Raw genomic sequence first — 9,707 nt, 5'->3', positions numbered from 1 at the left:
ATGTGGAATTAGTTTTTATTTTTTACATTGTGAAACATTAATAACGCGTTAATAAAGTTAATAACCTATATAACGTCTTTCTCAAAAAAACATTCAGAATGTCCTTAGGTTTTAAGTACAGTTGTAAATTGCTAAATGCTTTAAAACCTTAAAATAACTGTCCAGTGTTTCCAGATTTCTATGAAATATGACCTGTAATTAATTATAATATAAGTGAAATATCTTTCCTTGCAAAAATGTTTTATTAAGTATGTAACATTTATTACTTTTCTTTATTTAAATGGTGTGGGTGAACCACAATAACAGAACGGTGTGGTGGCCATATACCAGTCATTACAAAAAGTAATGCAAGCAGACCGCTGATGACATCATGTTCTACAGCATGAGGAAATAGCAAGCATTTATGAAATGTCTGTTTGTTTTATTATGAACTTTTAGAAATGAGATTTTCACTGGACAGTTACTGTGTTTCCTCTGTTCCAAGGACAGAATACACGCTGAGTTGCAACTCACAGGAAGGTGTGTGTGTGTGTGTGTGTGTGTGTGTGTGTGTGTGTGTGTGTGTGTGTGTGTGTGTGTGTGTGTGTGTGTGTGTGTGTGTGTGTGTGTGTGTGTGTGTGTGTGTGTGTGTGTGTGTGTGTGTGTGTGTGTGTGTGTGTGTGTGTGTGTGTGCGGTGTGTGTGTGTGCGGTGTGTGTGTGTGCGTGTGTGTGTGTGACAAAAATAACCAATCTACAGTCCTGTACCTTACTAACATTGCTAACACGAGTTTTATCCTCTCTCTTTGGGACATCTACTGTTGCATACAGTATCCAATTACGAGACATTTAACTTTGTGAGACTGCAGTTAACATAATGGCTGTGTCTAAAAATATCCTAAATTAAACGACTGATCATTACTATCAAACTCTTTTTAGCCTACATCAGCCTGATTGCATTATGGTAGATCTAACTGAAGTGCATGATAGACCATTTTTTTAAAGGATGTGCGCATGACTACAAACTTTTCCACGAAAGACCATTTTTCATGCAATAAAACAATAAGCTCAAAAAATGTTAAGCAATAAAATAGTATCACAGGTTATCAAGTACATTGGCAATGTAATGTTTTTATTCTTTATCAATGTACTTATTTTGTCTGAATAAAATATTTTTGCTGTTAAGACTTAAGTCCAAATTGAAATGGTATTCCCCTAAGCTAGCATTTACCCTTACAATTCAAGGACACAGCCACATTCAATCAGCTCAATAGCAGAAAACAAAAATGTATGTACTGCAATCTAGTACATATCCATTAACCCTTTACTGTGGTTGTAGAAAATGAAGAATGCGTCAACGATTCAAATTGGTATTCTCTGTGTTTTGAATTTGTGGACAGTCACAGGCTGAATTGTAATTAAACACAAGATACAAAATCATTTCAGCACACCAAGTGTATTTCTTCTTTTTTTTTGTTCGAGCCACAGAGCAGCGTATTCACATATGCTGCTTGTTCCAAAGTGGTTCTTACCCAATTTGCTGCAGCAAACCGGATCCTTCATTCTCACATTATTATGTATTTTCGTCTTCAAACCAACCTCCCCCTTTAAACTTCCTGCATTACAAAACATTAACATATGGGCTTATGTTTTTTAAAATGAGTTTGTAAATCATGGGCTGTCTATTACAGAACTATTTTCTAAATGTATGAATGCTTTTATTTAGTAAAGAGTGTTTCTCCTGGGTTTTCCATAGTTAACATTTGGAACTCATTATTAAATGTTAATTAAATGTTAATTTTACATTTTACAACTTTTATTTTTCCCCTTCATTTCCTCAGGGCACTAACATGCTAAGCAGCTCATTTGAAATCGACAATCTATAGCATAGTAAGGTGACCAATGTGACCAATGTCCTTTCACCATTGTAAGGTACTCTCAGACGGGGCACCATTTTATGTAAGGGAATGTCCTATTCAATCCAACATGTTCACATTTTTCAACATATGGCATTACGACACATCACTACACTGTCTTCTTAGTCATAGATTCGTGCGAGACCTATGATTACTGGAAGTGGTTTCGAGTTAGGGTCTCTCATGCGTACACACCACAGCATCTTGGACTTTAATGACACTCCGTCTATAGTTGGAACGTTGTAAATTATACAAGACTGACTGACACCCCCTTCATTTAATTCCAAACATTTCTTGACCTCCATGACAACACGTGTGAATTGTTATCCCAGTATCAAGGAGAGACATTTCACCTCTTCAACTATGGCAAATGGCCTATGGCAGAGAATGAACACTGGTGAGCCAGGAAGAATTCTTCCTCTTTCCTGTAGGAAACACATTTGACCAAGTTTCATTCATTATAAAATTATGTGGTTACATGCTTGGTTGTAACAACATGGAGTGATCCCTTACAGCTATTACCGAGCTCAAAAACATATGGTTGAGGTGCTGGAGAGTGTTTCATGGCAAGAAATTGAGCAGCTTTTTTCTCTCAACAGCAGCCATGAAACGGTACTGCTTTGCAAACAAAACTTATGGAGGACACCTTTGACACAGAGTTATCATAGGTGTAAGTATTTCAGTGATGGGACCTCGAAAGAAACTGTACAAACATTGTAATTATCATCACTACAATTATATTCATTATAACTCATTCCAAAACAACAATATACAGTTGAAGTCGGAGGTTTACATACACCTTAGCCAAATACATTTAAACTCAGTTAATCACAACTCCTGACATTTAATCAGAGTAAAAATTCCCTGTCTTAGGTCAGTTAGGATCACCACTTTATTTTAAGAATGTGAAATGTCAGAATAATAATAGAGAGAAAGATTTATTTCAGCTTTTACTTCTTTATCAAATTCCCAGTGGGTCAGATGTTTACATACACTCAATTTGTTTTCGGTAGCATTGCCTTTAAATTGTTTAACTTGGGTCAACCGTTTCAGGTATCCTTCCACAAGCTTCCCACAATAAGTTGGGTGAATTGTGGCCCATTCCCCCTGACAGAGCTGATGTAACCGAGTTAGATTTGTAGGCCTCCTTGCTAGCACATGCTTTTTCAGTTCTGCCCACAAATGTTCTATATGATTGAGGTCAGGCTTTGTGATGGCCACTCCAATACCTTGACTTTGTTGTCCTTAAGTCATTTTGCCATAACTTTGGAAGGATGCTTGGGGTCATTGTCCATTTGGAAGACCCATTTGCGACCAAGCTTTAACTTTCTGACTGATGTCTTGAGATGTTGCTTCAATATATCCACATAATTTTCCTCCCTCATGATGCCGTCTATTTTGTCAAGTGCACCAGTTCCTCCTGCAGCAAAGCACCCCCACAGCATGATGTATCAACTGTACCTACTGTATAAACTTGCCACACTAGGGTTGGGCGGTATCCAGATTTTCGTATCGTCCTTCTCTAGTCCTGGTATTTATGGTATTACCGACTTAGTATACCACGGGATGCCAAAAAATGCAAAAAAGGCCATTGGGTGTCTATTACCAGAATGCTAACAAAATTAGCCCAAGTAATAGCGCATTTCCATAGAGGCTGCTAGCTAAATATGCTAGCGAGTGCAAGCAAAAATAAACAAATTGCAAAGACAAGAAATCCAGCTCATAAAGTTATACATATTGGTAGGAGCTACCGAATGTCATTTTTGGTGAGTTTGGACATTTACAAGCAAATGTGAATGAGACATTGTGCAAATGAACAAAGTTTTGACGCATGCTTGTCTGACGGAAAAACAGTACGGTGTACCCGCTGTGTCTGCGTGGAGTCGCTAAGGCAACAGGCCTGCTTGCTCTGCACAGAGAAGATGGGGAGGAGCAGACGGGCTGAGAACTGAGGAGAAAAAATGCAAGGTAATCAAGCTGCTGTGACAGCTGTACAGATAACTCATCCAAAGTGCTTTGACTTCTCAAACACAGCAGAAAGCTAACACAGTATGATGCACCATCACCTTATTAATTTAGTCACTTACTTAGATAACTAGCAAGTTAAACTTAGAGGTCGCGTTAACGCCTCATCGCCACCAGATGCATTAAACTCTTTGCATTCTAGCGGAAGTCATTCATTATAAATAGAGCAGTCCGCAACAGCTACATTGGGGGTGCCGCATTAGGCTGCGGTGCTTTCTGTGTACTGCATGCATTCAATATTTTCTTTCAACTTATGCATTGCTTTACCATGCAGTCATACAGACGGAAGTACACACATACGCTAACTAGCAGAATAGCAAAGCAGGTGTGCATCAAGTATGGAAAACGTGGGCTAGAGTTCTGGTAAAACAAAACACATACCAATCAGGTGGACATCAGGCCTAAGGCAGAAATCTTTGTTCTTCACGCAGGAAAAAAGATAAACCGCATAAGAAATATTGCAGCATTTTGTAAATTCAGATCTAAAATGCTTTTTATTGTAATTTCTGCTTGGCATCAAACAAATGTTGTGCTTCAGTTGCACTTCTCCACTCACACCATTCTATCAGCAGACAGCGCTCTGACTGATGTGTAGCTACTTTTCTCAGCAAGCCTACTTTTCTCCAGTAAAATACAAGATGAACTTTAAGGAAACTTTTAGGAAATGTAGCTGGATACATTCCTTCAATGGTAAATATTAGAAATAAATATGGACATGCATCATGAAGAACTTCAAAGAAATAGTTTCAATGGTATTGACGGTATTGAAAAAATGGCCTATGCCACACCTAACAAAGAGTTATCAAAAATACCATCATCACATCTCCACAAATGTTGTTGATGTTATATTCCCAAGATTTGGAGAGAATAGCAGAGCTGGGACACAATTATTCAAAGTTGCTATTATTCAAGTCACAAGTCACAAGGTCTGAGTCTCAAGTCGAGTCCCAAGTAGAACGTGTCGAGTCTTGAGTGAAGTCCAAGTCGTGCATTCTAAGAGCAAGTCAAGTCGAGTCTCAAGTGCAGTAAAAATATATATATTTATGCAACTGTCACACCCTGATCTGTTTTACCTGTCTTGTGCTTGTCTCCATCCCCACCAGGTGTCTCCCATTTGTCCCCATTATCTCCTGTGTATTTATACCTGCATTTTATGTTTGTCTGTTGCCTCTTAGTCTTGTCCCGTCAAGTCCTACCAGTGTGTTCCTGTGTTTCCTATGCTATTATTAAATTTTTTTTATAGTCTTCCCAGTTCTGACCTTTCTTCCTGTCCTGACCCAGATCCTGCCTGCCGTCCTGTACCTGCCTGAATCTGATTTGGATTAAGACTCTTTGCCTACCTTGACTTACCTTTTGTCTGCCCCTTGACCTATAGAAAACACTAAGACTTGTACTATCAGCATCTGGGTCTTAGCCTGAGCCGTGATAGCAATGACTTGCTAAAGTACAAATATTTGTCTTTTTTTTTCTTTCTCCCCAATTTCGTGGTATCCAATTGTTTTTAGTAGCTACTATCTTGTCTCATCGCTACAACTCCCGTATGTGCTCGGGAGAGACGAAGGTTGAAAGTCATGCGTCCTCCGATACACAACCCAACCAAGCCGCACTGCTTCTTAACACAGTGCGCATCCAACCCGGAAGCCAGCCGCACCAATGTGTCGGAGGAAACACTGCGCACCTGGCAACCTTGGTTGGCCTGCACTGCGCCCGGCCCGCCACAGGAGTCATTGGATGAGACAAGGATATCCCTACCGGCCAATCCCTCCCTAACCCGGATGACGCTAGGCTAATTGCGCATCGCCCCACGGACCTCCCGGTCGCGGCCGGTAACGACAGAGCCTGGGAGCGCAAACCCATGGTCTCTGGTGACACAGCTGGCGCTGCAGTACAGCGACCTTAACCACTGCGCCACCCGGGAGGCCATTTGTCAATTTTTTTAAGCTACCTGACAGCCCTTTTGATTATTTTGTTATGTAATTGTAAAATATGGACCTTGTAGCAGTGGTAAGGGCATGAAATCAGCAGAAAGCAAGGCAGATTGATATTCTCGGAGTGTAGATTTATTTACAGGTCTTGGTGTTCCAATGGTGAAAGCACCATATCATACAAAATATTTAAGTAGATTTACCAAATATACACAGGCAATAGCCCAAAATAAATAGCCTCTATATCAGGCTTAACCTGCCCTATCTGAACTGACACAGCTAGAGGGCAAAACTGCCCAGCCTCCCCTTAAGAAACCACATTGAATCTGTCTAAACGGAGCTCAAACAGGTAGCCTACAAGCACTTTACCCCTTCCAGGACCATACAACTACCCAATTGGCAAACAGAACCAATAAACTGGTTCTACAATGTAATAGGCAATTTCCACATCCATTGTTACATCCGTCTTAGTCAGACTTAATGATTATTAATGATATTTCATCACCATTCATACATGGAACGATCATTTTCTCTTATTCAACGTACTGGCAGGCCTATTTCTATGTGCACTCTCGCACTCGCGCTCCTATCACGCACAACCAGAATGACAGAGACATAGGACACAGACACGCGGAACTCCGACAGCCCGGGAAAATGAACAAAGGAAACCATACATTGAATGAAATAAACAGAACTTCTACCTTGTGAGTCTTGCAAATGTTCATGTGCACAATAAACATTGCGCCCACTCTGAGGGTAAGAAATGGTAGGCTAAATGAAAATGTATCATATCAAACATGAAACAAGTGTTGCGATAAAGAGTATGGGGATGGAATGATGAAATGCTAGCAATTATTGTAGGATTAGATTGAATATAGATTTACACATATGCATTTATTAAATGTGTGAACGCAACATCAAACACTTAAACAAGAGAACAAAGCCCTCTCCTCTGCGTCTTCGCCACAATAATAATTTTAACTACAAATTCAAAATGCAAGCTTCATAAATAAATAACCAATTTAAAGCAATTTTGACATACCAAAAGGCCAGTAGGCCTATGCTAGTAATTGTTGCTTGATGCCAAATTTCTGGTGAACTTACAAAGTAAATAGTTCATATTCTTGATCGCCAAACAATTTTTGGAGTTGATGTATTATGTCAATCTTCTCTCGCAACAATTTGAGGTTTGCGCTGCACCTGATCCTATAGCTGTGAAGCAAATCAGCAATCTGTTCGCTAGCTCACCCGACCTGTGTTGATTGACAGTTTGCTGGTCCAATCAGAGGGCAGAATGTGTGTTTCACTAGCCAACTTTTTTTCCCCAATGGCGATACTGCTGCTACTGTCTCACGCTGCATGGAGAGTAATCTATGGAGACTGTGTGCCACAAAATGAGTGACAAAATGATACAAAACCTGGCCAGATCATTTCTAGTCATCAGTTTCAAGTCAAAGTCAAGTATCAAGTTATTTTATTTTATATCATGTGGAGTCTCAAGTCAAATTTGTGACTTGAGTCAGACTTGAGTCCAAGTCATGTGACTGGAGTCCACAACTGGAGAAGAGAGTGTAAGTAGGAGGCATCATAGTGCTGCTATTGGCCTTGCAAATGTTTGACTAACACCTCAAGCATCCCATATACTCCCTGGGTTCCTCCATCCCATCAAAGCTTTGGAGCCTAAGTGATCATTAGGTTAAATGAGGAGCCCCTCTCGCCACGCTGTTCGTCTGGATGGTAATGGCACTGTAACTCTCTGCAAGATTGTCATAGGAGGCAGAGTATGGGAGGCTACTGGGCTTTCAGCACACCATGCCCCCGACTCTTATACTTCCTTCTATCATCCCATTACTCTATTGAATGCTGATATTAAAACAGTAGCTAACAATGTGGGTTCCAGATGCTGTGAGATAGATGCACGTCCCCGGCTTGTTAAGCATGCATTTAGTAGTTATCCTTGCGCTTAATTATTCAGATACTACACTGTTGTAAATTAATGGGAACATGACAGAAGTAAATATCAGGGGCTACAGTAACAATGGGTTTTAATGTAGCATTCGTGTCACTGTCTTCGATGACACTGCTAATTAGACTGTGAAGAACCCTGTCAGATATTATGAGCCAGGGCAGATATCAAAACAGGAGATCCTTTAGGGGAAATTGAGCGGTTTATGGTCGACTGTAAACTATAGTACAGAAAAAATAATGTGTCATACAGTATCTCAAGTACATGCTTCACAGTTATCTTGTTATGTAATATAGCTACTAAATATCTCTGGACTTCAACTACTACTTGGGCTCCAAAAATCAACAAAAGAAGTCAGAGTCTCTGGCCTGGAACTATAAGTTGAAGACCCTGAAGTTCAACTGTTGGTGTGCTTGTGCAGCAAATCAAATTGTATTTGTCACATGCGCCGAATACAACAGGTATTCGACCTTACAGTGAAATTCTTACTTATTCTTACAAGCCCTTAACCAACAATGCAGTTTTCCGAAAAATACCACACAAAAAATAAATAATAACAACAAATAATTAAAGAGCAGCAGTAAAATAACAATAGCGAGGCTATATACAGGGGGTACCGGTACAGATTCAATGTGCGTGGGCACCGGTTAGTCAAGGTAATATGTACATGTAGGTAGAGTTATTAAAGTAGATAATAACAGAGAGTAGCAGCAACGTAAAAGAGGGAGGGGCATATTCCAGTCTGTGCTAGCAAAACAGTCCTGTAGCTTAGCATCTGCTTCATCTGACCACTGATCACTGGTGCTTCCTGCTTGAATTTTTGCTTTTTGCAGAAATCAGGATATAATTATGGTCAGATTTGTCAAATGGAGGGAGGGTGAGGGAGAGCTTTGTATGCGTCTCTGTGTGTGGAGTAAAGGTGGTCTAGAGTTTTTTTTCCTTCTGGTTGCACATTTAACATGCTGGTAGAAATTAGGTAAAACGGATTTACGTTTCCCTGCATTAAAGTCCCCAGCCACTAGGAGTGCCGCCTCTGGATGAGCATTTTCCTGTTTGCTTATGGCCGTATACAGCTCATTGTGTATACGGTCTTTGTGCCAGCATGGGTTTGTGGTGGTAACTAGACAGCTACGAAAAATATAGATGAAAACTCTCTAGGTAGATCGTGTGGTCTACAGCTTACCATGAGATACTGTACCTCGGGCGATCAAAACCTTGAGACTTCCTTAGATATTGTGCACCAGCTGTTGTTTACAAATATACATAGACCGACCTTGTCTTACCAGATGCTGCTGTTCCACCCTGCCGATACTATGCTATTCATGTCGTTGTTCAGCCACGACTGTGAAAAATAAGATAATACAGTTTTCAATGTCCCATTGGTAGGATATACGTGCTTTTAGTTCGTCCACTTCATTATCCAGCGATTGCGATCAGTACTATTGGCCACGTACAAAGGCAGATTAGCCACTCATCGCCAGATCCTCACAAGACACCCCGATCTCCTTCCGCGAAAACCTCCGTCTCTTTCTCCTGCGAAATGACAGGGATGTGGGCCTGTTCGGGTGTCTGGAGTAAATCCCTCTTGTCCGACTCATTCAAGAAAAACGATTTGCCAATTCAAGGAGCGTAATCACTGAGAGTAATCTGATGTCCAGAAGCTCTTTTCAGTCATAAGAGACGGAAGCAGCAATATTATGTAAAAAATAAGTTACGAACAATGCAAAAAATGAACAAAATAGCACGGTTGGTTAAGAGCCCATAAAACAGCAGCCATCCCCTCCAGCGCCATTCTCTTCATTGACCATCATTACCATAGTGAGAGCACTGGGATGTCTACAAAGTCTTTCTCAGAGTGAAGTATGTTGCGAACGATAGAGCAGCGGAATAATTCAGTT

This window comes from Oncorhynchus keta, chromosome 31 (assembly GCF_023373465.1).
Source record: "Oncorhynchus keta strain PuntledgeMale-10-30-2019 chromosome 31, Oket_V2, whole genome shotgun sequence".
Classification (NCBI taxonomy): Eukaryota; Metazoa; Chordata; class Actinopteri; order Salmoniformes; family Salmonidae; genus Oncorhynchus; species Oncorhynchus keta.
This window is presented reverse-complemented; position numbering follows the sequence as displayed.